This window comes from Cryptomeria japonica, unplaced genomic scaffold, assembly GCF_030272615.1.
Source record: "Cryptomeria japonica unplaced genomic scaffold, Sugi_1.0 HiC_scaffold_197, whole genome shotgun sequence".
In the NCBI taxonomy this organism is placed as follows: domain Eukaryota; kingdom Viridiplantae; phylum Streptophyta; class Pinopsida; order Cupressales; family Cupressaceae; genus Cryptomeria; species Cryptomeria japonica.
The window spans coordinates 60,001-85,000 of NW_026729019.1; the positions used below are offsets into that span (position 1 = coordinate 60,001).

At 60.8% G+C, this 25,000-nt stretch overlaps 2 non-coding genes across 2 annotated transcripts; both read right to left on the reverse strand.

The window, feature by feature from the left end:
• Positions 1-3,677: 3,677 nt before the first annotated feature.
• LOC131868192 (5S ribosomal RNA) lies at positions 3,678-3,796 on the reverse strand. Its single transcript, XR_009366683.1, has one exon. It is a non-coding gene; the product is annotated as a 5S ribosomal RNA (ribosomal RNA).
• Positions 3,797-11,943: 8,147 nt separating this feature from the next.
• On the reverse strand, positions 11,944-12,062 carry LOC131868203 (5S ribosomal RNA). Its single transcript, XR_009366694.1, has one exon. It is a non-coding gene; the product is annotated as a 5S ribosomal RNA (ribosomal RNA).
• Positions 12,063-25,000: the final 12,938 nt, after the last annotated feature.

Genomic DNA, 25,000 nt, shown 5'->3' on the forward strand with positions numbered 1-25,000 from the left:
AGTCGGACCCCGGTTTGCCCCGGGTGCGCACCTCGCGTGCACCTTGGTGCGCACACCTTGGCTGGGTTGCGCGCCCTGGTGGGCACCATGGTGCGCACCAAGGAGCGCTCCGAAGTGTGCTCCAAGGTGCGGCGTGCACGAAGTCGGAGCCCGGTTTGCCCCGGGTGCGCACCTCGCGTGCACCTTCGCCGCGGTGGGCACCATGGCGTGCACGAAGTCGGAGCCCGGTTTGCCCCGGGTGCGCACCTCGCGTGCACCTTCGCCGGGGTGGGCACCTTGGTGTGCAGACCTTGGCTGGGTTGCGCGCCCTGGTGGGCACCATGGTGCGCACCAAGGAGCGCTCCGAAGTGTGCTCCAAGGTGCGGCCTGCACGAAGTCGGAGCCCGGTTTGCCCCGGGTGTGCACCTCGGGTGGGCACCTTGGTGCGCATGCCTTGCCTGGGCTGCGCACCAGGGCGGGCTCAAGATGGCACCCGCGTTCCTTTTTTTTCACTATCTTTCAAAACGGAAATTTTAAAATCTCATTTTTTTTTGCCTTTTTCTGGAAATTAGTGAAGGCAGCGCATCAAAGGTGCGCACCTCGCTGCCCACCACGGTGCGCAACGCCGGTGGGCACCCGGGAGTGCTTCGAAGTGTGCTCCAAGGTGCTGCGTGCACGTTGTCGGAGCCCGGTTTGCCCCGGGTGCGCACCTCGCGTGCACCTTCGTCGGGGTGGGCACCTTGGCTGGGTTTGCCCCGGCTGCGCTCCGAAGCGGGGTTATTGGAGCGCCGCCTCTTTTTTTGTCGGAGCGTTTGGTGGGGTTTCTCGCATTGGCTCTTCCGAGGCCCGGTTGCCACCCTGGCGCGCACGAAGTCGGAAGTAGGGTTAATTGCCCGGGTGCGCACCTTTGCCAGGGTGGGCACCTTACCTGGGCTGCGCACCAGGGCGGGCTCAAGATGGCACGCGCGTTCCGTTTTTTTCACTATCTTTCAAAACGGAAATTTTAAAATCTCCTTTTTTTTTTGCCTTTTCTGGAAATTAGCGAAGGCAGCGCATCAAAGGTGCGCACCTCGCTGCCCACCTTGGTGTGCTCTGAGGTGCGCACCCGGGAGCGCTACGAAGTGTGCTCCAAGGTGCGGCGTGCACGTTGTCGGAGCCCGGTTTGCCCCGGGTGCGCACCTCGCCTGCACCTTGGCCGGGGTGGGCACCTTGGCTGGGTTTGCCCAGGGTGCGCTCCGAAGCGGGGTTACTGGAGCGCCCCCTCTTTTTTTGTCAGAGCGTTTGGTGGGGTTTCTCGCATTGGCTCTTCCCAGGCCCGGTTGTTGGGTGCGCTCCCACCCTGGCGCGCGCGAAGTTGGAAGTTGGGTTAATTGCCCGGGCGCGCACCTTCGCCAGGGTGGGCACCTTGGTGCGCACACCTTGGCTGGGCTGCGCACCAGGGCGGGCTCAAGATGGCACCAGCATTCCCTTTTTCTCACTATCTTTCAAAACGGAAATTTTAAAATCTCGTTTTTTTTTTGCCTTTTATGGAAATTAGTGAAGGCATCGCATCAAAGGTGCGCACCTCGCTGCCCACCTTGGTGTGCTCCGAGGTGCCCACCACGGTGCGCAACGCCGGTGCGAACCCGGGAGCGCCCCGATGTGTGCTCCAAGGTGCGGCGTGCACGAAGTCGGACCCCGGTTTGCCCCGGGTGCGCACCTCGCGTGCACCTTGGTGCGCACACCTTGGCTGGGTTGCGCGGCCTGGTGGGCACCATGGTGCGCACCAAGGAGCGCTCCGAAGTGTGCTCCAAGGTGCGGCGTGCACGAAGTCGGAGCCCGGTTTGCCCCGGGTACGCACCTCGCGTGCACCTTCGCCGGGGTGGGCACCTCGGCTGGGTTGCGCGCCCTGGTGCGCACCAAGGAGCGCTCCGAAGTGTGCTCCAAGGTGCGGCGTGCACGAAGTCGGAGCCCGGTTTGCCCCGGGTGCGCACCTCGCGTGCACCTTCGGCGGGGTTGCGCGCCCTGGTGGGCACCATGGTGCGCACCAAGGAGCGCTCCGAAGTGTGCTCCAAGGTGCGGCGTGCACGAAGTCGGAGCCCGGTTTGCCCCGGGTGCGCACCTCGCGTGCACCTTCGGCGGGGTTGCGCGCCCTGGTGGGCACCATGGTGCGCACCAAGGAGCGCTCCGAAGTGTGCTCCAAGGTGCGGCGTGCACGAAGTCGGAGCCCGGTTTGCCCCGGGTGCGCACCTCGCGTGCACCTTCGCCGCGGTGGGCACCATGGCGTGCACGAAGTCGGAGCCCGGTTTGCCCCGGGTGCGCACCTCGCGTGCACCTTCGCCGGGGTGGGCACCTCGGCTGGGTTGCGCGCCCTGGTGCGCACCAAGGAGCGCTCCGAAGTGTGCTCCAAGGTGCGGCGTGCACGAAGTCGGAGCCCGGTTTGCCCCGGGTGCGCACCTCGCGTGCACCTTCGCCAGGGTGGGCACCTCGGTGCGCACACCTTCTCAATGTTTTCTTGCCTTTTCTGGAAATTGGTGAAGGCAGCGCATCAAAGGTGCGCACCTCGGTGTGCTCCGAGGTGCGAACCCGAGAGCGCTCCGAGGTGCCCACGAAGTCGAAAGTCGGGTTAATTGCATTGTTTTCCCCGGGTGCGCTCCGAGGTGCGCAACATCGGCGCGCACCAAGGAGGGCTCCGAAGTGTGCTCCAAGGTGCGCACGATGGCGTGCACCTCTGGTGCGCACGATTCGGAGCTCGGTTTGACCGGGGTGCGCACACCTTGGCTGGGTTGCGCACCTTTTGTGCGCTCCAAGGTGCGCACGAAGTCGGAGCTCGGTTTGCCCCGGGTGCGCACCTTCGCCAGGGTGCGCACCTTGATGCGCACGCCTTGGCTGGGCTGCGCACCTTGGTGGGCGCCATGGTGCGCACCTTTCGTGCGCTCCAAGGTGCGCACGAAGTCGGAGCTCGGTTTGCCCCGGGTGCGCACCTTGGTGGGCGCCATGGTGCACTCCGAGGTGCCCAAGATTGGTGCGCACCAAGGAGCGCTCCGAAGTGCGCTCCAAGGTGCGCGCGAAGTCGAAAGTTGGGTTAATTGTCCGGTTTGCCTCGGGTGCGCACCTTGCGTGCACCTTCGCCAGGGTGGGCGCCTTGGTGCGCACACCTTGGCTGGGCTGCGCACACCTTGGCACCCGCGTTTCCTTCATTTTAAATTTTTTTTTTTTACAATCTCTCAAGTGGGAAATTCTATAATCTCAACTTTTTTTGCCTTTTCAGGAAACTTTTGAATGGAGCGCATCATTGGTGCGCTCCGAAGTGTGCTCCAAAGCTCTCTCCAGCTGCGTGCACCTGCCCCGGCCGCGCACCCGGCCCCGCCCAGCTTCGCTCACCTGTCCCGGGCGTCTGGTGCGGAACCTTAGAGTAAGAAACATCACCGTGCACCTTGGCCAACGTGCGCGACTCGACCGAGCGCGCACTGGCCGAGGTGCACACCGATTTCACCTGGGTGCGCGCGCAGCACCTCGGGCGCACCGGGGTGCGCGCACAACGCCCGGGTTGCACCGTGGCCTGTGTGCTCGGGGCGCCTCGGGTGCGCGCTCGGTGTCGCCCCCGCGCGCGCGGTAGTGCGGGCAGCGCACCCCGGCCCGGCCCGGCCCCGACGAGAACGCAAACGGGCAAAAGGTTTATTCAAATAGCATTGCGATGCCCGGCGAAAAACTAAAAAAGGGTGCAACACCGGGACTTCCCGGGAGGTCACCCATCCCAGTACTACTCCGGCCCAAGCGCGCTTAACTGCGGAGTTCTGATGGGATCCGGTGCACTAACGCTGGTATGATCGCACCCGTTATGAGCTTGTCGCAGTGTGTACTTAGCAAACCGCGACCCACGTGCGAATCCACCCCGGCCACCCACCCCCGTCGAGGTGCACACCCTCCCTCGCGAAGTGCGCCCCGTTCGCCAAGTGTGAGCCCTGCCCGGGTGCGCGCACCTTGCTAGGGCGTCGGGTGTGCACCCGGCGCGGCCTACGTGCGTGCACCTGTAGGGGGCGTCGTGTGCGTGCAGTGTCCCGTCTGCAACGCGGTGCCCACACACCACCTCGGGCGCAACGACCTGCGCTCACATGTGGGCCGAGTGCACCTTGGTGCATGTTCGGGGCGCCTCGGGTGCACGCTCGATCTTGCCCCGGTGCACCAAGGCGCTCGGTTTGCCCCGGGTGCGCACTTGGTGCAAGGTGGGCACCCAAAATAGGGATCAAGCACCAAAACACAAGTTTCGGGATGCAAAATGGGACCCAAGGACCACAAATGCGTTCCAAGACCCATGATGGGTCCACGAGAACAAAAATGTGTTCCGAGACTTAATAAACAAATATTGGGTTTTAGGAGAAGAAACATGCTCTGATGCCCAAAACGAGAATCGACCCCGAAAAGGCCACAGGCCAAAAGTGGGATGCGAGACAAAAAAAAATGGGACCCGAGGACCAAAATTGGGTTCCCAGGTCGAAGACAGGGCAACCGGACAAGAAACGACCTCTAAGGCTCGAAATGAGTCCCGACGACTAAAACTTGACAAGAAGCACCCATCAGGCACCCAACTCGACACCCATGGGATGCCGACCCACCCGGGCTTCCACCTAGCACACCTTGGCACCCACCCACCCTCGCACCCAACCTCGCACCCAACTTAGCACCTTTGAACCCACATTGGCACTCACCCTGACCCTGGCACCTTGGAACCCACATTGGCACTCACCTTGACCCTGGCACCCACCTTTGCACTCACCTTGGGACCCACCCTGGCTCCCACCTCGGCACCCACCCAGACACCCACCTTGGTTCCTTGGCACCCACCTTGGATCCTTGGCACCCACCCCGACACCCACCTTGGCACGCAACTTGGCTACTTGCCACCCACCTTGGCTCCTTGACGCCCACCCCGACAACCACCCCGTGACCTACCCTGGCTAGGGTTGGTGCACACCCACCCTGGTGCCCACCTTGGCACCCACCCTATGACCCACCTTGGCACGCACCTTAGTACCCACCCCGTTACCCACCCTAGGACCCACCCCGTGACCCACCTTGGCCAGGGTGGGTGCCTTGGTGCGCACAACTTGCCTGGGCTGCACACCAGGGCGGGCTCAAGATGGCACCCGCGTTCCGTTTTTTTCACTATCTTTCAAAACGGAAATTTTAAAATCTCATTTTTTTCTTTTTTTTGCCTTTTCTGGAAATTAGTGAAGGCAGCGCATCAAAGGTGCGCAATGCTGGTGCGAACCCGGGAGCGCTCCGATGTGTGCTCCAAGGTGCGGCGTGCACGAAGTCCGAGGCCGGTTTGCCCCGGGTGCGCACCTCGCGTGCACCTTCGCCGGGGTGAGCACCTTGGCTGGGTTGCGCGCCCTGGTGCGTACCAAGGAGCGCTCTGAAGTGTGCTCCAAGGTGCGGCGTGCACGAAGTCGGAGCCCGGTTTGCCCCGGGTGTGCACCTCGGGTGCGCACCTCGCGTGCACCTTCGCTGCGGTGGGCACCTTGGCTGGGTTGCGCGCCTTGGTGGGCACCATGCAGTGCACGAAGTCGGAGCCCGGTTTGCCCCGGGCGCGCACCTCCGCCAGGGTGGGCACCTTGGTGCGCACAACTTGCCTGGGCTGCGCATCAGGAAGGGCTCAAGATGGCACCCGCGTTCCGTTTTTTTCACTATCTTTCAGAACGGAAATTTTAAAATATCGTTTTTTTTTGCCTTTTCTGGAAATTAGTGAAGGCAGCGCATCAAAGGTGCGCAACGCTGGTGCGAACCTGGGAGCGCTCCGATGTGTGCTCCAAGGTGCGGCGTGCACGAAGTCGGAGCCCGGTTTGCCTCGGGTGCGCCCTGGTGGGCACCATGGTGCGCACCAAGGAGCGCTCCGAAGTGTGCTCCAAGGTGCGGCCTGCACGAAGTCGGAGCCCGGTTTGCCCCGGGTGTGCACCTCGGGTGGGCACCTTGGTGCGCATGCCTTGCCTGGGCTGCGCACCAGGGCAGGCTCAAGATGGCACCCGCGTTCCTTTTTTTTCACTATCTTTCAAAACGGAAATTTTAAAATCTCATTTTTTTTTGCCTTTTTCTGGAAATTAGTGAAGGCAGCGCATCAAAGGTGCGCACCTCGCTGCCCACCACGGTGCGCAACGCCGGTGGGCACCCGGGAGTGCTTCGAAGTGTGCTCCAAGGTGCTGCGTGCACGTTGTCGGAGCCCGGTTTGCCCCGGGTGCGCACCTCGCGTGCACCTTCGTCGGGGTGGGCACCTTGGCTTGGTTTGCCCCGGCTGCGCTCCGAAGCGGGGTTATTGGAGCGCCGCCTCTTTTTTTGTCGGAGCGTTTGGTGGGGTTTCTCGCATTGGCTCTTCCGAGGCCCGGTTGCCACCCTGGCGCGCACGAAGTCGGAAGTAGGGTTAATTGCCCGGGTGCGCACCTTTGCCAGGGTGGCACCTTACCTGGGCTGCGCACCAGGGCGGGCTCAAGATGGCACGCGCGTTCCGTTTTTTTCACTATCTTTCAAAACGGAAATTTTAAAATCTCCTTTTTTTTTTGCCTTTTCTGGAAATTAGTGAAGGCAGCGCATCAAAGGTGCGCACCTCGCTGCCCACCTTGGTGTGCTCTGAGGTGCGCACCCGGGAGCGCTACGAAGTGTGCTCCAAGGTGCGGCGTGCACGTTGTCGGAGCCCGGTTTGCCCCGGGTGCGCACCTCGCCTGCACCTTGGCCGGGGTGGGCACCTTGGCTGGGTTTGCCCAGGGTGCGCTCCGAAGCGGGGTTACTGGAGCGCCCCCTCTTTTTTTGTCAGAGAGTTTGGTGGGGTTTCTCGCATTGGCTCTTCCCAGGCCCGGTTGTTGGGTGCGCTCCCACCCTGGCGCGCGCGAAGTTGGAAGTTGGGTTAATTGCCCGGGCGCGCACCTTCGCCAGGGTGGGCACCTTGGTTCGCAAACCTTGGCTGGGCTGCGCACCAGGGCGGGCTCAAGATGGCACCAGCATTCCCTTTTTCTCACTATCTTTCAAAACGGAAATTTTAAAATCTCGTTTTTTTTTTGCCTTTTATGGAAATTAGTGAAGGCATCGCATCAAAGGTGCGCACCTCGCTGCCCACCTTGGTGTGCTCCGAGGTGCCCACCACGGTGCGCAACGCCGGTGCGAACCCGGGAGCGCCCCGATGTGTGCTCCAAGGTGCGGCGTGCACGAAGTCGGACCCCGGTTTGCCCCGGGTGCGCACCTCGCGTGCACCTTGGTGCGCACACCTTGGCTGGGTTGCGCGGCCTGGTGGGCACCATGGTGCGCACCAAGGAGCGCTCCGAAGTGTGCTCCAAGGTGCGGCGTGCACGAAGTCGGAGCCCGGTTTGCCCCGGGTGCGCACCTTCGCCGCGGTGGGCACCATGGCGTGCACGAAGTCGGAGCCCGGTTTGCCCCGGGTGCGCACCTCGCGTGCACCTTCGCCGGGGTGGGCACCTCGGCTGGGTTGCGCGCCCTGGTGCGCACCAAGGAGCGCTCTGAAGTGTGCTCCAAGGTGCGGCGTGCACGAAGTCGGAGCCCGGTTTGCCCCGGGTGTGCACCTCGGGTGCGCACCTCGCGTGCACCTTCGCTGCGGTGGGCACCTTGGCTGGGTTGCGCGCCTTGGTGGGCACCATGCAGTGCACGAAGTCGGAGCCCGGATTGCCCCGGGCGCGCACCTCCGCCAGGGTGGGCACCTTGGTGCGCACAACTTGCCTGGGCTGCGCACCAGGAAGGGCTCAAGATGGCACCCGCGTTCCGTTTTTTTCACTATCTTTCAGAACGGAAATTTTAAAATCTCGTTTTTTTTTGCCTTTTCTGGAAATTAGTGAAGGCAGCGCATCAAAGGTGCGCAACGCTGGTGCGAACCTGGGAGCGCTCCGATGTGTGCTCCAAGGTGCGGCGTGCACGAAGTCGGACCCCGGTTTGCCCCGGGTGCGCACCTCGCGTGCACCTTGGTGCGCACACCTTGGCTGGGTTGCGCGCCCTGGTGGGCACCATGGTGCGCACCAAGGAGCGCTCCGAAGTGTGCTCCAAGGTGCGGCGTGCACGAAGTCGGAGCCCGGTTTGCCCCGGGTGCGCACCTCGCGTGCACCTTCGCCGCGGTGGGCACCATGGCGTGCACGAAGTCGGAGCCCGGTTTGCCCCGGGTGCGCACCTCGCGTGCACCTTCGCCGGGGTGGGCACCTTGGTGTGCAGACCTTGGCTGGGTTGCGCGCCCTGGTGGGCACCATGGTGCGCACCAAGGAGCGCTCCGAAGTGTGCTCCAAGGTGCGGCCTGCACGAAGTCGGAGCCCGGTTTGCCCCGGGTGTGCACCTCGGGTGGGCACCTTGGTGCGCATGCCTTGCCTGGGCTGCGCACCAGGGCGGGCTCAAGATGGCACCCGCGTTCCTTTTTTTTCACTATCTTTCAAAACGGAAATTTTAAAATCTCATTTTTTTTTGCCTTTTTCTGGAAATTAGTGAAGGCAGCGCATCAAAGGTGCGCACCTCGCTGCCCACCACGGTGCGCAACGCCGGTGGGCACCCGGGAGTGCTTCGAAGTGTGCTCCAAGGTGCTGCGTGCACGTTGTCGGAGCCCGGTTTGCCCCGGGTGCGCACCTCGCGTGCACCTTCGTCGGGGTGGGCACCTTGGCTGGGTTTGCCCCGGCTGCGCTCCGAAGCGGGGTTATTGGAGCGCCGCCTCTTTTTTTGTCGGAGCGTTTGGTGGGGTTTCTCGCATTGGCTCTTCCGAGGCCCGGTTGCCACCCTGGCGCGCACGAAGTCGGAAGTAGGGTTAATTGCCCGGGTGCGCACCTTTGCCAGGGTGGGCACCTTACCTGGGCTGCGCACCAGGGCGGGCTCAAGATGGCACGCGCGTTCCGTTTTTTTCACTATCTTTCAAAACGGAAATTTTAAAATCTCCTTTTTTTTTTGCCTTTTCTGGAAATTAGCGAAGGCAGCGCATCAAAGGTGCGCACCTCGCTGCCCACCTTGGTGTGCTCTGAGGTGCGCACCCGGGAGCGCTACGAAGTGTGCTCCAAGGTGCGGCGTGCACGTTGTCGGAGCCCGGTTTGCCCCGGGTGCGCACCTCGCCTGCACCTTGGCCGGGGTGGGCACCTTGGCTGGGTTTGCCCAGGGTGCGCTCCGAAGCGGGGTTACTGGAGCGCCCCCTCTTTTTTTGTCAGAGCGTTTGGTGGGGTTTCTCGCATTGGCTCTTCCCAGGCCCGGTTGTTGGGTGCGCTCCCACCCTGGCGCGCGCGAAGTTGGAAGTTGGATTAATTGCCCGGGCGCGCACCTTCGCCAGGGTGGGCACCTTGGTGCGCACACCTTGGCTGGGCTGCGCACCAGGGCGGGCTCAAGATGGCACCAGCATTCCCTTTTTCTCACTATCTTTCAAAACGGAAATTTTAAAATCTCGTTTTTTTTTTGCCTTTTATGGAAATTAGTGAAGGCATCGCATCAAAGGTGCGCACCTCGCTGCCCACCTTGGTGTGCTCCGAGGTGCCCACCACGGTGCGCAACGCCGGTGCGAACCCGGGAGCGCCCCGATGTGTGCTCCAAGGTGCGGCGTGCACGAAGTCGGACCCCGGTTTGCCCCGGGTGCGCACCTCGCGTGCACCTTGGTGCGCACACCTTGGCTGGGTTGCGCGGCCTGGTGGGCACCATGGTGCGCACCAAGGAGCGCTCCGAAGTGTGCTCCAAGGTGCGGCGTGCACGAAGTCGGAGCCCGGTTTGCCCCGGGTACGCACCTCGCGTGCACCTTCGCCGGGGTGGGCACCTCGGCTGGGTTGCGCGCCCTGGTGCGCACCAAGGAGCGCTCCGAAGTGTGCTCCAAGGTGCGGCGTGCACGAAGTCGGAGCCCGGTTTGCCCCGGGTGCGCACCTTCGCCGCGGTGCGCACCATGGCGTGCACGAAGTCGGAGCCCGGTTTGCCCCGGGTGCGCACCTCGCGTGCACCTTCGGCGGGGTTGCGCGCCCTGGTGGGCACCATGGTGCGCACCAAGGAGCGCTCCGAAGTGTGCTCCAAGGTGCGGCGTGCACGAAGTCGGAGCCCGGTTTGCCCCGGGTGCGCACCTCGCGTGCACCTTCGGCGGGGTTGCGCGCCCTGGTGGGCACCATGGTGCGCACCAAGGAGCGCTCCGAAGTGTGCTCCAAGGTGCGGCGTGCACGAAGTCGGAGCCCGGTTTGCCCCGGGTGCGCACCTCGCGTGCACCTTCGCCGCGGTGGGCACCATGGCGCGCACGAAGTCGGAGCCCGGTTTGCCCCGGGTGCGCACCTCGCGTGCACCTTCGGCGGGGTTGCGCGCCCTGGTGGGCACCATGGTGCGCACCAAGGAGCGCTCCGAAGTGTGCTCCAAGGTGCGGCGTGCACGAAGTCGGAGCCCGGTTTGCCCCGGGTGCGCACCTCGCGTGCACCTTCGGCGGGGTTGCGCGCCCTGGTGGGCACCATGGTGCGCACCAAGGAGCGCTCCGAAGTGTGCTCCAAGGTGCGGCGTGCACGAAGTCGGAGCCCGGTTTGCCCCGGGTGCGCACCTCGCGTGCACCTTCGCCGCGGTGGGCACCATGGCGCGCACGAAGTCGGAGCCCGGTTTGCCCCGGGTGCGCACCTCGCGTGCACCTTCGCCGGGGTGGGCACCTCGGCTGGGTTGCGCGCCCTGGTGCGCACCAAGGAGCGCTCCGAAGTGTGCTCCAAGGTGCGGCGTGCACGAAGTCGGAGCCCGGTTTGCCCCGGGTGCGCACCTCGCGTGCACCTTCGCCAGGGTGGGCACCTCGGTGCGCACACCTTCTCAATGTTTTCTTGCCTTTTCTGGAAATTGGTGAAGGCAGCGCATCAAAGGTGCGCACCTCAGTGTGCTCCGAGGTGCGAACCCGAGAGCGCTCCGAGGTGCCCACGAAGTCGAAAGTCGGGTTAATTGCATTGTTTTCCCCGGGTGCGCTCCGAGGTGCGCAACATCGGCGCGCACCAAGGAGGGCTCCGAAGTGTGCTCCAAGGTGCGCACGATGGCGTGCACCTCTGGTGCGCACGATTCGGAGCTCGGTTTGACCGGGGTGCGCACACCTTGGCTGGGTTGCGCACCTTTTGTGCGCTCCAAGGTGCGCACGAAGTCGGAGCTCGGTTTGCCCCGGGTGCGCACCTTCGCCAGGGTGCGCACCTTGATGCGCACGCCTTGGCTGGGCTGCGCACCTTGGTGGGCGCCATGGTGCGCACCTTTCGTGCGCTCCAAGGTGCGCACGAAGTCGGAGCTCGGTTTGCCCCGGGTGCGCACCTTGGTGGGCGCCATGGTGCACTCCGAGGTGCCCAAGATTGGTGCGCACCAAGGAGCGCTCCGAAGTGCGCTCCAAGGTGCGCGCGAAGTCGAAAGTTGGGTTAATTGTCCGGTTTGCCTCGGGTGCGCACCTTGCGTGCACCTTCGCCAGGGTGGGCGCCTTGGTGCGCACACCTTGGCTGGGCTGCGCACACCTTGGCACCCGCGTTTCCTTCATTTTAAATTTTTTTTTTTTACAATCTCTCAAGTGGGAAATTCTATAATCTCAACTTTTTTTGCCTTTTCAGGAAACTTTTGAATGGAGCGCATCATTGGTGCGCTCCGAAGTGTGCTCCAAAGCTCTCTCCAGCTGCGTGCACCTGCCCCGGCCGCGCACCCGGCCCCGCCCAGCTTCGCTCACCTGTCCCGGGCGTCTGGTGCGGAACCTTAGAGTAAGAAACATCACCGTGCACCTTGGCCAACGTGCGCGACTCGACCGAGCGCGCACTGGCCGAGGTGCACACCGATTTCACCTGGGTGCGCGCGCAGCACCTCGGGCGCACCGGGGTGCGCGCACAACGCCCGGGTTGCACCGTGGCCTGTGTGCTCGGGGCGCCTCGGGTGCGCGCTCGGTGTCGCCCCCGCGCGCGCGGTAGTGCGGGCAGCGCACCCCGGCCCGGCCCGGCCCCGACGAGAACGCAAACGGGCAAAAGGTTTATTCAAATAGCATTGCGATGCCCGGCGAAAAACTAAAAAAGGGTGCAACACCGGGACTTCCCGGGAGGTCACCCATCCCAGTACTACTCCGGCCCAAGCGCGCTTAACTGCGGAGTTCTGATGGGATCCGGTGCACTAACGCTGGTATGATCGCACCCGTTATGAGCTTGTCGCAGTGTGTACTTAGCAAACCGCGACCCACGTGCGAATCCACCCCGGCCACCCACCCCCGTCGAGGTGCACACCCTCCCTCGCGAAGTGCGCCCCGTTCGCCAAGTGTGAGCCCTGCCCGGGTGCGCGCACCTTGCTAGGGCGTCGGGTGTGCACCCGGCGCGGCCTACGTGCGTGCACCTGTAGGGGGCGTCGTGTGCGTGCAGTGTCCCGTCTGCAACGCGGTGCCCACACACCACCTCGGGCGCAACGACCTGCGCTCACATGTGGGCCGAGTGCACCTTGGTGCATGTTCGGGGCGCCTCGGGTGCACGCTCGATCTTGCCCCGGTGCACCAAGGCGCTCGGTTTGCCCCGGGTGCGCACTTGGTGCAAGGTGGGCACCCAAAATAGGGATCAAGCACCAAAACACAAGTTTCGGGATGCAAAATGGGACCCAAGGACCACAAATGCGTTCCAAGACCCATGATGGGTCCACGAGAACAAAAATGTGTTCCGAGACTTAATAAACAAATATTGGGTTTTAGGAGAAGAAACATGCTCTGATGCCCAAAACGAGAATCGACCCCGAAAAGGCCACAGGCCAAAAGTGGGATGCGAGACAAAAAAAAATGGGACCCGAGGACCAAAATTGGGTTCCCAGGTCGAAGACAGGGCAACCGGACAAGAAACGACCTCTAAGGCTCGAAATGAGTCCCGACGACTAAAACTTGACAAGAAGCACCCATCAGGCACCCAACTCGACACCCATGGGATGCCGACCCACCCGGGCTTCCACCTAGCACACCTTGGCACCCACCCACCCTCGCACCCAACCTCGCACCCAACTTAGCACCTTTGAACCCACATTGGCACTCACCCTGACCCTGGCACCTTGGAACCCACATTGGCACTCACCTTGACCCTGGCACCCACCTTTGCACTCACCTTGGGACCCACCCTGGCTCCCACCTCGGCACCCACCCAGACACCCACCTTGGTTCCTTGGCACCCACCTTGGATCCTTGGCACCCACCCCGACACCCACCTTGGCACGCAACTTGGCTACTTGCCACCCACCTTGGCTCCTTGACGCCCACCCCGACAACCACCCCGTGACCTACCCTGGCTAGGGTTGGTGCACACCCACCCTGGTGCCCACCTTGGCACCCACCCTATGACCCACCTTGGCACGCACCTTAGTACCCACCCCGTTACCCACCCTAGGACCCACCCCGTGACCCACCTTGGCCAGGGTGGGTGCACCCACCCTGGTGCCCACCTTGGCACCCACCCATCCTAGCACCCAGCCTGTGACCGGGCTTGGAACCCAACCTTGCACCCGCACCCGTCTTGGCCAGTGTGGGTGCGCACCCATCCTGGCACCCACGTTGTGACACACCCTTTAACCCACGCACCCTAGCACCCACGTTGGCACCCACCTTGGAACCCAACCTAGCAACTTGGCACCCACCCCGTGACCCACCTTGGCATCCACCATAGCAGTCGCCGACTTGGCACCCACCTCGGCACCCACCTTGACACTTGTGGACCCACCTTGCCACTCACCCTAGCATCGACCCATCCTAGCACCCACCCTGGCACCTTTGCACCCTAGCACTCACCCATCCTAGCACCTAACCTGTGACCCACCTTGACACTCACCCTCGCACCCACCTTGGAACCCAACCTAGCACCCACCCACCCTGACACCAACCCTAGCACCTACCCACCCTTGCACCCACCCTGTGACCCATCTTGGCACCCACCCATCCTACCACTCAACCTATCACCCACCTTCTCACCCACCTTGGCATCCACCTTAGCACCCACCCACACTGGCACCTTGGCACCCACCTCGGGCAAGGTGGGTGCACACCCACCCTGGCACCCAATTTAGAACCCACCGAGCATGTTACCCACCTTGGCACCCACATTGCAGCCCACCCTAGTACCCACCCTATGACCCACATTGGCATCCACACCCTAGCACCCAGGCACCTCGACACCCGCCTTGACACCCACCCTAGCACTGAACCTGTGACCCACCTTGGAACTCACCCTAGAACCCACCCACCCTGTGAACCACCTTGGCATCCACCTTAGCACCCACCCACCTTGGCACCCACTCTAGCACTCACCCATCCTAACACCCAACTTGTTACCCACCTTGGCACCCGCCCTCGCGTCCACCTTGAAACCCACCCTAGCACCCACCCACGCAGGAGCCCACCTTGGCACCCAACCTAACACCCACGCATCCTGGCACCCAACTTGTGACCCACCTTGGAACCCACCCTAGTACCCACCTTTGAACCCACTATATCACCAACCCACCTTGGCACCCACCCTATGACCCTCTTTGGAATCCACCCTAGCACGCACCCACCCTGGCACCCACCATGGAGCGCACCCTAGCACCCACCCACCTCGGCACGCACCTCAACACCCACCTTGGTGTGCGCACTGCGCCAACCTCTCAAAGACCCTATGTGGTGCGCTCCAAAGTGTACACCTTTGGTGCGCTCCAAGGTGCGCACCTTTGGTGCACACCGAGGTGCACACCAAAGTGTGCACCGAGGTGAGCACCAAAGTGCACTCCAGGGTGCACACCAAGGCGTGCACCTTTGGTGCGGTCAATGCAAACGAATTCGGAAGTTGGGGTCGATGTCCTAATCGCTGCTGCAGACTACACGTATGAGAATCGGACAAATAGCTTTATATAGGGGAGGTGTTGCGTTTGATGGGTCGACTCCCCTGGTTGTGTGCACTGCACCAACTTCAAAGACCCTGTCTTGTTTAAGAAGTCAAAAGTTGGGGTGGATGTCCTAATCATTGCTGCAGTCTACGCATGTATGAGAATCAGACAAATAGCTTATATAGGGGAGGTGTTGCATTCGGTGGGTTGACTCCCCTGGTTGTGCGCACTGCGCCAACCTCAAAGACCCCGCATAGCAGAAGAAGTCGGAAGTCGGATTTTGGTGAGCACCAAGGCGTGCACCTTTGGTGCGGTCAACGCAGACGAATTCAGAAGTTGGGGTGGATGTCCTAATCGTTGTTGCAGGCTACACATGTATGAGAATCAGACAAATAGCTTATATAGGGGAGGTGTTGGGTTTGATGGGTCAACTCCCTTGGTTGTGCGCATTACGCCAACCTCAAAGACCTTGTTTTCGTTAAGAAGTCAAAAGTTGGGGTCAATGTCCTAATGGCTCCTGCAGGCTACACATGTATGAGAATCGGACAAATAGCTTATATAGGGGAGGTGTTGGGTTTGATGGGTCGACTCCCCTGGTTGTGCGCATTACGTCAACCTCAAAGACCTTGTTTTCGTTAAGAAGTCAAAAGTTGGGGTCGATGTCCTAATTGCTCCTGTAGACTACACATGTATGAGAATCAGACAAATAGCTTATATAGGGGAGGTGTTGGGTTTGATGGGTTGACTCCCCTAGTTGTTCGCATTACACCAACCTCAAAGACCTTGTTTTCGTTTAGAAGCCGAAAGTTGGGGTCGATGTCCTAATTGCTCCTGCAGGCTACGCATGTATGAGAATCAGACAAATAGCTTATATAGGGGAGGTGTTGGGTTTGATGGGTCGACTCCCCTGGTTGTGCGCATTGCGCCAACCTCAAAGACCCTGCATTGCGGATGAAGTCGAAAGTCAGAGTTTGGTGTGCTACAAGGTGTGGTCGAAGGTGCTCACCTAGGTGTGCACCTTTGGAGCACAGGAAAAGTGCCCTCCAAAAGTGCGCACCTTTGGAGTGCACAAAAGTGCCCTCCAAAAGTGCGCACCTTTGGAGCGCAGAAAAGTGCCCTCCAAAAAGTGCCCTCCAAAAGTGCGCACCTTTGGAGCGCAGAAAAGTGCCCTCCAAAAAGTGCCCTCCAAAAGTGCGCACCTTTGGAGCGCAGAAAAGTGCCCTCCAAAAAGTGCCCTCCAAAAGTGCGCACCTTTGGAGCGCAGAAAAGTGCCCTCCAAAAAGTGCCCTCCAAAAGTGCGCACCTTTGGAGCGCAGAAAAGTGCCCTCCAAAAAGTGCCCTCCAAAAGTGCGCACCTTTGGAGCGCAGAAAAGTGCCCTCCAAAAAGTGCCCTCCAAAAGTGCGCACCTTTGGAGCGCAGAAAAGTGCCCTCCAAAAAGTGCCCTCCAAAAGTGCGCACCTTTGGAGCGCAGAAAAGTGCCCTCCAAAAAGTGCCCTCCAAAAGTGCGCACCTTTGGAGCGCAGAAAAGTGCCCTCCAAAAAGTGCCCTCCAAAAGTGCGCACCTTTGGAGCGCAGAAAAGTGCCCTCCAAAAGTGCGCACTTTTGGTGCGCACCAAGGCGCTGGTTCGGTCGTTGCAGGCGAGTTCGGAAGTTGGGGTCGATGTCCTGAGCGGAGGTGCAAACTACACAGGTGTCGGAATCGGACAAATAGCTTATATAGGGGAGGTGTATGCTTCGATGGGTCGACTCCCCAGGTTGAGCGCACCGCGCCAACCTCAAAGACCCTACGGTATGGATGAAGTCGGAAGTTGGGTCCGATGACCGATTCGATTAGTAGGTATGCTCATGAGGTCGGAATTTGGGTCCGATGACCTGCCATGTGCAGGAAGGCGAATGTTGACACTGTGCGTTGCAAGGTGCACACCAAGGCGCTGGTGCGGTCTTTTTAGTCGAGTTCGGAAGTTGGGGTCGATGTCCTGATCGGAGGTGCAAGCTACACAGGTGTGGGAATCGGACAAATAGCTTATATAGGGGAGGTGTATGCTTCGTTGGGTCGACTCCCCGGGTTGAGCGCACCGCGCCAACCTCAAAGACCCTACGGTATGGATGAAGTCGGAAGTTGGGTCCGATGACCGATTCGATATGTAGGCATACTCGCGAGGTCGGAATTTGGGTCCGATGACCTGCCACGTGCAGGAAGGCGAATGTTGGCACTGTGCGTTGCAAGGTGCGCACCAAGGCGCTGGTTCGGTCGTTGGAGGCGAGTTCGGAAGTTGGGGTCGATGTCTTGATCGGAGGTGCAAACTACACAGGTGTGGGAATCGGACAAATAGCTTATATAGGGGAGGTGTATGCTTCGTTGGGTCGACTCCCCGGGTTGAGCGCACCGCGCCAACCTCAAAGACCCTACGGTATGGATGAAGTCGGAAGTTGGGTCCGATGACCGATTCGATATGTAGGCATACTCGCGAGGTCGGAATTTGGGTCCGATGACCTGCCATGTGCAGGAAGGCGAATGTTGGGACTGTGCGTCGCAAGGTGCGCACCAAGGCGCTGGTGCCGTCGTTGCAGTCGAGTTCGGAAGTTGGGGTCGATGTCCTGGTCAGAGGTGCAAACTACACAGGTGTGGGAATCGGACAAATAGCTTATATAGGGGAGGTGTATGCTTCGATGGGTCGACTCCCTGGGTTGAGCGCACCGCGCCAACCTCAAAGACCCTACAGTATGGATGAAGTCGGAAGTTGGGTCCGATGACCGATTCGATACGTAGGCATATTGGCGAGGTCTGAATTTGTGTCCGATGACCTGCCATGCGCAGGAAGGCGGAATTTGGGTCCGATGACCGAGTTGATGGCGTGCCATGCGCAGAAAGGCGGAATTTGGGTCCGATGACCGAGTTGATGTTGATGGCCCGCCATGCACAGGAAGGCGGAATTTGGGTCCGATGACCGATTTGAAGGCGTGCCATACGCAAAAAGGCGGAGTTTGGGTCCGATGACCGAGTTGATATTGATGGCCCGCCATGCGCAGGAAGGCGGAATTTGGGTCCGATGACCTGACATACGCATGGAGTCCGACTCGGGGGCCGATGTTCGATTCGATGACTTGCATTGTGGGTAAAGTCGGAAGTTGTGGTCTTTGACCCGATTCGATGACCAGACTTCGGCTGCTTGAGAATCGGACAAATAACTTATATAGGGGAGGTAGTGTTCTCGAGCATCCTCCCCCCGTGCCCGTTTATGTCGATTGATGCTGGTGCTCGACTGGTTGGAGCGCTCGGATGCAAAAATCTTGCACCAGGATTTATCGATTGTGATGGACACGGCAAGTCTCCTGATTGCTATGCAGGAGCTCATCGTGAATCTCTATGCGGCCTTGGTATGGACTCGACCTGCGGAATGGTTCGGCAATGGTAGTCGCTCCAACACGTCCTTGCAATGGCCACAGAGGTGATTCGACTAGAGCTCCAGTCTAGCTTTTGGGTTGCTTGGCGGACTGGTATAGCCGCGATCGAGTTCCGGCCATGAACGTTTTAGATAGCTCTTGGGCTTTCTGGGACGGAAGTCGGAAGTTTGGGCTGTTGTCCGATTTGATGACCATTCTTCGGATGTGTGAGAATCGGACAAATAACTTATATAGGGGACTGTGTTGTCTCACGCAGCCCCCTCCGTGCCCCTCTATCTCGACCGATGTTGGTGCTTGAAAGGGTTGGGATCGCTCGGATTTATAAACGTGCACCACCATTTGTCGAGTGTGAGGGACGCGGCAGGTCTCCTAAATGCTATGCGGGCGCTCTCTGAGAATCTCTATCCGGCCTCGACACAGACTAGTCTTGCTGAATGGTTTGGCACTGGTAGTCGATCCAACACGTCGTTGTTGTGGCCGCCTAGGCGATTCGATTCGAGCCCCCGTCTAGCTTTTGGGTTGCTTGGCGGATTTTGCCCTATCCGCAAGTGAGCTCGGTCCCTAAACGTTCGAGAAACCCGATTGCTATGCGCCGACTCTCTTTCTTGCGAGCCTCCATCTAGCTTTTGGGTCTCTACGGAACGGAAGTCGGAATCTGGGACCGTTGTTTGATTCGACGAGGCAGACTACGGTTGTGCGAGAATCGGACAAATAACTTATATAGGGGAGGTGTTGACTGGAGCATTCTCCCCCGTGCCCCTCTAACTCGACCAATGCTGGCGCTCGAACGGTGGTAGCGCTCGGATTTTCATTGAGCGCCAGCATTGGTCGATTTAGAGGGGCATGCGAGATTCCCGAATGCTATGCGAGGGCTCTAACGGAAATGTCTATTGGTTTCGGTATGGATGCAATTGCGAGTGGTTCGGCAAAGGTAGTCGTTCCGATGCGTCCATGTCGTGGCCAAATCGATAATTCGATTTGAGCCCTCGTATAGCATTTGGGTCTCTCGATGTGATTCCGCATTCCAGTCCCTTTGGGCACTGCTTGAGCCGCATCCCAGGGGGTTCCCTTCCCAATAATCTGCCTCGCAACCCGATTGCTATGCGGTGAGGCTCCTCGGCCGCCTCGGAACTATCTGTGTATCAGACGCATCGCGGGATAAGGGGTTGGCAACGGTAGTCGCCCCAAGCGCGTCCGATGCTTGGACCATTCCGAGGCGGCCCTGAAGCCTCTTCCGTCTAGCCGTTGGGTCCTTCTCGCCGCATCCCTCGCCTCGCACCCCGATTGCTATGCGGTGAGGCTCCTCGGCCGCCTCGGAACTATCTGTGTATCGGACGCGTCGCGGGATAAGGGGTTGTCACTGGTAGTCGCCCCAAGCGCGTCCGATGCTTGGACCATTCCGAGGCGGCCCTGAAGCCTCTTCCGTCTAGCCGTTGGGTCCTTCTCGCCGCATCCCTCGCCTCGCACCCCGATTGCTATGCGGTGAGGCTCCTCGGCCGCCTCGGAACTATCTGTGTATCGGACGCGTCGCGGGATAAGGGGTTGTCATTGGTAGTCGCCCCAAGCGCGTCCGATGCTTGGACCATTCCGAGGCGGCCCTGAAGCCTCTTCCGTCTAGCCGTTGGGTCCTTCTCGCCGCATCCCTCGCCTCGCACCCCGATTGCTATGCGGTGAGGCTCCTCGGCCGCCTCGGAACTATCTGTGTATCGGACGCGTCGCGGGATAAGGGGTTGTCATTGGTAGTCGCCCCAAGCGCGTCCGATGCTTGTACCATTCCGAGGCGGCCCTGAAGCCTCTTCCGTCTAGCCGTTGGGTCCTTCTCGCCGCATCCCTCGCCTCGCACCCCGATTGCTATGCGGTGAGGCTCCTCGGCCGCCTCGGAACTATCTGTGTATCGGACGCGTCGCGGGATAAGGGGTTGTCACTGGTAGTCGCCCCAAGCGCGTCCGATGCTTGGACCATTCCGAGGCGGCCCTGAAGCCTCTTCCGTCTAGCCGTTGGGTCCTTCTCGCCGCATCCCTCGCCTCGCACCCCGATTGCTATGCGGTGAGGCTCCTCGGCCGCCTCGGAACTATCTGTGTATCGGACGCGTCGCGGGATAAGGGGTTGTCACTGGTAGTCGCCCCAAGCGCGTTCGATGCTTGGACCATTCCGAGGCGGCCCTGAAGCCTCTTCCGTCTAGCCGTTGGGTCCTTCTCGCCGCATCCCTCGCCTCGCACCCCGATTGCTATGCGGTGAGGCTCCTCGGCCGCCTTGGAACTATCTGTGTATCGGACGCGTCGCGGGATAAGGGGTTGTCACTGGTAGTCGCCCCAAGCGCGTCCGATGCTTGGACCATTCCGAGGCGGACCCGAAGCCTCTTCCGTCTAGCCGTTGGGTCCTTCTCGCCGCATCCTTCGCCTCGCACCCCGATTGCTATGCGGTGAGGCTCCTCGGCCGCCTCGGAACTATCTGTGTATCGGACGCGTCGCGGGATAAGGGGTTGTCACTGGTAGTCGCCCCAAGCGCGTCCGATGCTTGGACCATTCCGAGGCGGACCCGAAGCCTCTTCCGTCTAGCCGTTGGGTCCTTCTCGCCGCATCCCTCGCCTCGCACCCCGATTGCTATGCGGTGAGGCTCCTCGGCCGCCTTGGAACTATCTGTGTATCGGACGCGTCGCGGGATAAGGGGTTGTCACTGGTAGTCGCCCCAAGCGCGTCCGATGCTTGGACCATTCCGAGGCGGACCCGAAGCCTCTTCCGTCTAGCCGTTGGGTCCTTCTCGCCGCATCCCTCGCCTCGCACCCCGATTGCTATGCGGTGAGGCTCCTCGGCCGCCTTGGAACTATCTGTGTATCGGACGCGTCGCGGGATAAGGGGTTGTCACTGGTAGTCGCCCCAAGCGCGTCCGATGCTTGGACCATTCCGAGGCGGACCCGAAGCCTCTTCCGTCTAGCCGTTGGGTCCTTCTCGCCGCATCCCTCGCCTCGCACCCCGATTGCTATGCGGTGAGGCTCCTCGGCCGCCTTGGAACTATCTGTGTATCGGACGCGTCGCGGGATAAGGGGTTGTCACTGGTAGTCGCCCCAAGCGCGTCCGATGCTTGGACCATTCCGAGGCGGCCCCGAAGCCTCTTCCGTCTAGCCGTTGGGTCCTTCTCGCCGCATCCCTCGCCTCGCACCCCGATTGCTATGCGGTGAGGCTCCTCGGCCGCCTTGGAACTATCTGTGTATCGGACGCGTCGCGGGATAAGGGGTTGTCACTGGTAGTCGCCCCAAGCGCGTCCGATGCTTGGACCATTCCGAGGCGGCCCCGAAGCCTCTTCCGTGTAGCCGTTGGGTCCTTCTCGCCGCATCCCTCGCCTCGCACCCCGATTGCTATGCGGTGAGGCTCCTCGGCCGCCTTGGAACTATCTGTGTATCGGACGCGTCGCGGGATAAGGGGTTGTCACTGGTAGTCGCCCCAAGCGCGTCCGATGCTTGGACCATTCCGAGGCGGACCTGAAGCCTCTTCCCTCTAGCCGTTGGGGCTTTCTCGCCGCATCCCTCGCCTCGCACCCTGATTGCTATGCTGTGAGGCTCCTCGGCCGCCTTGGAACTATCTGTGTATCGGACGCATCGCGGGATAAGGGGTTGGCAGTGGTAGTCGCCCCAAGCGCATCCGATGCTTGGACCATTCCGAGGCGGCCCTGCAGCCTCTTCCGTCTAGCCGTTGGGGCCATCTCGCCGCATCCCCCACCTCGCACCACGATTGCTATGCGGTGAGGCTCCTTGGCCGCCTCGGAACTATCTGTGTATCGGACGCATCGCGGGATAAGGGGTTGTCACTGGTAGTCGCCCCAAGCGCGTCCGATGCTTGGACTATTCCGAGGCGGCCCTGCAGCCTCTTCCGTCTAGCCGTTGGGGCCATCTCGCTGCATCCCCCACCTCCTCGGCCGCCTCGGAACTATCTGTGTATCGGACGCATCGCGGGATAAGGGGTTGGCAGTGGTAGTCGCCCCAAGCGCGTCCGATGCTTGGACTATTCCGAGGCAGCCCTGCAGCCTCTTCCGTCTAGCCTTTGGGGCCATCTCGCCGCATCCCTCGCCTCGCACCCCGATTGCTATGCGGTGAGGCTCCTCGGCCGCCTGGGAACTATCTTCGTATCGGACGCATCGCGGGATAAGGGGTTGTCACTGGTAGTCGCCCCAAGCGCGTCCGATGCTTGGACTATTCCGAGGCGGCCCTGTGGCCTCTTCCGTCTAGCCGTTGGGGCCATCTCGCCGCATCCCCCACCTCGCACCCCGATTGCTATGCGGTGAGGCTCTTCGGCCGCCTTGGAACTATCTTCGTATCGGACGCATCGCGGGATAAGGGGTTGTCACTGGTAGTGGCCCCAAGCGCGTCCGATGCTTGGACTATTCCGAGGCGGCCCTGCAGCCTCTTCCGTCTAGCCGTTGGGGCCATCTCGCCGCATCCCCCACCTCGCACCCCGATTGCTATGCGGTGAGGCTCCTCGGCCGCCTTGGAACTATCTTCGTATCGGACGCATCGCGGGATAAGGGGTTGTCACTGGTAGTCGCCCCAAGCGCGTCCGATGCTTGGACTATTCCGACGCGGCCCTGTGGCCTCTTCCGTCTAGCCGTTGGGGCCATCTCGCCGCATCCCCCACCTCGCACCCCGATTGCTATGCGGTGAGGCTCCTCGGCCGCCTTGGAACCATCTTCGTATCGGACGCATCGCGGGATAGGGGGCTGTCACTGGTAGTCGCCCCAAGCATGTCCGATGCTTGGACCATTCCTAGGCGGCCCTGAAGCCTCTTCCGTCTAGCCGTTGGGGCCTTCCCGCCCCATCCCTCGCCTCGCACCCCCGATTGCTATGCGGTGAGGCTCCTCGGCCGCCTTGGAACCATCTGTGTATCGGACGCATCGCGGGATAAGGGGTTGGCACTGGCAGTCGCCCCAAGCGCGTCCGATGCTTGGACCATTCCGAGGTGGCCCTGAAGCCTCTTCCGTCTAGCCGTTGGGGCCTTCCCGCCCCATCCCTCGCCTCGCACCCCGATTGATATGCGGTGAGGCTCCTCGGCCGCCTTGGAACTATCTGTGTATCGGACGCATCGCGGGATAAGGGGTTGGCACTGGTAGTCGTCCCAATCGCATCCGATGCTTGGACCATTCCGAGGCGGCCCTGCAGCCTCTTCCGTTTAGCCGTCGGGGCCTTCCCGCCGCATCCCTCGCCTCGCATCCCGATTCCTATGCGGTGAGTCTTCTCGGCCGCCGCGGAACTATACCTGTTATTGCTACTGCATCCTTCGGCTGGTAACCTCCTCTGCCGCCTTGGAACGTTCTCTTTGTCGGACGCGTCGCGGGATAAGGGGTTGGCACTGGTAGTCGCCCCAAGCGCGCCCGATGCATAGACCGCTCCGAGTCGACCTTGCTTTCAGCCTCTCACATGCATAGACCTCTCTGAGTCGACCCTGCAGCCTCTCACGTTTAGCCTTTGGAATCTCGCCTCACAACATGATTGCTATCCTTGATGCATCCCTTGCCTCGAGCCCTGATTGCTTTCTTGGCTGCATCCCTCCTCTCCTCACAGCCCGGTTGTCATCACTGCTTCATCCGTCGCTTCATGCATTCTGGCTGCTGGGCCCTTCCCACCGCACACCTCGATTGCTATCTCTTCTGCATCACACACCCCGATTGCTATCTCTGCTACATCCCTCGGCTCTCACTTCTGCATCCTTCGCCTCACACCTCGATTGCTATCAATGCTGCATCCGTAACCTCACACCCCGATTGCTATGCGGGGAGGCTCCTTGGCCGCCTTGGAAATTTCTGTGTGTCGGACGCACCGCGGGATAAGGGGTTGGCACTGGTAGTCGCCCCAAGTGCGCCCGATTCTTAGACCGCTTCGAGGTGACCTCGTAGCCTCTTTCGTCCAGGCTTCCTGCCTTCAACGCCCTTTTTACACCTCGATTGCTATGCGCGGGCTCGTTGGCGTCTATCACCTCTCTGCGAAGAGTGGCACGATGATTGTTGGGGTAAATCGTAGCAGTCCGATCTCTGGCCTTGGGCCATTGTGAGGGCTGATCGATTTCCTGTGCGCATCTCGTGTTCGCCCAGTAACAGACTCGACGACTTGTAATCGGTCTTGTTCCCGATTGTTCCTGGAGGTAGTCTTCGGAACTCTTGGATTTGACCTGTCACTCGAACTGTCCTCTTCCGAGGATGCTTGTGTGTGTGTGCTTGTGCCATTTCCTTGGCGGTATTAACGAGATATTAAAGAGCGGAGTGAGCGCCTCGCCCAGCTATGTTTGGGGCTCTCACTCCCTTACCCGGTGTGCGACCGCTTTGCACGTAGGTTGCGGAGCATCGCGACTCTTTCGATGTTTGGCGGTTGTCTTCCGGTGATGCGTTGGTCCCGAAGTGCACGTTACTAGCATTTCTGCCATTGTTCTCGATCTTTGGCACGTTCCTTCGTTGCAATTGGATATATATCTCCGTTTATACGCGCAGGCTTCTCCCGCCTATTCAGCGCTGTCCCACTCTCAGCACTCTCGTGGTCTCCTTGGCTTCTCTCTCCCGTGAGCGAGCTCTCTTCTCGAGTCTTTTCCATGTCCCATGGAGGTTGCCTTGCGAAATTCGGGCACACAAACGTGACCGGATAAGAGCGGAATTGCCTATGAGGAGAAGCTCACCTTAGGGAGCAGCAATGCCGAGTGTTTCGACAGAGGGTAGAGGGGGCGTTGTTTGGGCGGTTGCACAAAAGAGTGCTACGTTTGCACTGAAGGTTGCTTCTTCGTCTCCGACGAACTCTTCGAGGCAAAAAAGCTTGTTTACGGGGTCGAGGTGGGACTGTTCGTGCGAGTTGCGCCACCAAAAGTGCGT